A 2,177-nucleotide genomic window follows, 5' to 3' on the forward strand; every position below is an offset into this window, starting at 1 on the left:
CAAGGACTGGACTTGCTCAGCAGTCTCTTTCCAAACATCCAACTCTGTGGCCAAAGAACAGAGATGCTTCCCAAGAGGAATAGGACAGAGAACTAGTCCAGGAGCACACCTGGCATCAAGGCCAAGGATTCTCGCTACCTTGCCAAGATGAGCCGTTCCACGGGAGCAAGCTGTCTCCACACAGCCGCTAGGTCTGGATGCCACTGAGTTGTCAGGGTAAAGTTCATTCACTGTTCCCCACCCTACCAGTTGCTTGAGTCTGCAGTTCCCTTGAAAGGTCTCCTGCAGCATGGCAGTGCAGAGGGAACCTCCTAGAAGGTGCTCTAAGCATTTGGCACAGTTTTTGTTCCCCATGGTAAAGCAACTCAGATCCCATGAACTGAAGTGCATTACTTAACCCATCTATATGGCTGAAGAGAATCAAATTGTGATTGATTTTTAAAATATACTTATGTATGAGTAAAAAAGGCATGTGGGCTGGGGTGTAGCTCTGTGATAGAGCTCTCATCCAGCATTCCCAGGACCCTATGTTAGATCAGCATTGCTTAAAAAAAAATTCGTGACAATTCTTCCTAAATCATTTCTGTCTTCCACAGTGGTTCCCGCTCTTACCAGTTTGCACTGACTTCTTTCAGCTCTGACATCTTTCAGAAATGCACATCACAAACAGGACTTTTATATGTCAGTGCATTGCATACTCACCTATGCGTTGTTCTCTGTAAACCTAAGAGTAGGAAATATGAAAGTCACCATCTTCATTGCATATACGGAGGCCTCGTTGCTGCATATAATGTGTCTGTTCCTATTCCCCTGACATGACTTGTGGATTGGGCAAAAAGTCCCCCTAGCAGCTTGAAAAACCTCAAGACTTCATTATATCGAACATGTTAGCATCTCAGTACCCAAATCTTCAGATTTTCTCAGTTATAACTCAGAAAAATGATGAAGAATAGCCAGGCATGCTCGTACACACCTATAATCCCAGTAGCTCTGGAATCTGAAACAGGAGAATTGCAAGTTCAGAGCCAACCTCAGCAATTTAAAGAGAACTGTCTTAAAATATTGGGCGGGGAGACAACAGGTTGGATATGTGGCTTGGTGGTCCAGCACCCCTGGGTTCAATCCCTGGTGGGGAGGGGGGACAGGCATATTCACTGGGAAAACTATGCGCTATCATTATCTGTTCCTCTTTCTTCAGGGATGTTGCTCCTTTCTGGATCCAATCTCACTCCTGTTGCAAACTGCTTATTTTTCCACCAGGAATCACATTCTGTAATGAGCTATGCAGGTGCTACAGGAACACTGTAGGGTCACAAAATCCAGCCTTGCATTGGGGTGAGAGTCGCTTTCCAGGAGTGCCTAAACCAGTCCTTAGGCAAAGGTTAAGTCTGACCTTCTTCAGACAGCAGACTGAAAAATCAGATTCCCTTTGCTGGACTTTGTATATTTGGCATCTCCTTTAACAACTCTCAATGGAGAGTCAGATCTCAAAAGTTTATTTAAATGAAGTTAAACTACAGTAGAGACATTTTCATCACCTTCGGGCTAATCAATGGACCCCTCCCACTCTAGAGCTGTCCAGTCTATAACTACACCCATGCTTCCTGGAGGTTCCTCTGCCTTCTCCCATGATCTTCACCTCTGTGAGGCCAACCAGGACCTGCTTTTTCAGAGACCCTTGGTATAAGGTTCACCTACTCTTCTAACTCATTTTGTGGGCTGGGTTGGTGGCTTAGTGGTAGAGCACACGACTTGCATGTGTGAGGCACTGGGTCAAATTCTCTGCACCACATATGAATGAACAGTCTGTCAACAACTAAAAAAAAAAAACTCATTTTTCAAATATAGAGTATTCACTGAGTATTCATTGAGAGATTTTGTAAATCTAGGTCTACCTCTGAAAAGCTGTTTGACTGGTGGTGCACCTTAGTGGTAGATCACACACTTGGCATAAAAGTTTCTTTGTCTCCTTCAAGGTAAGGACTGCAGCAGGTCTAAGAGCAGACATGGCCGGGTACAGTGGTGCTCACCTGAAATCCCATCCACTCGGGAGGCTAAGACAGTAGGATCGAAATTCAAAGCCAGCCTCAGAAGGGCTAGACACTAAGCAACTCAGTTAAGACAAAACACGACATCTGTGTGCAACTTGACCCACAGCACGAAGGGGACCATAGTAT

The sequence above is a fragment of the Spermophilus citellus genome (genome assembly GCF_964194105.1).
Source record: "Spermophilus citellus genome assembly, chromosome: 3".
NCBI classification, from domain to species: domain Eukaryota; kingdom Metazoa; phylum Chordata; class Mammalia; order Rodentia; family Sciuridae; genus Spermophilus; species Spermophilus citellus.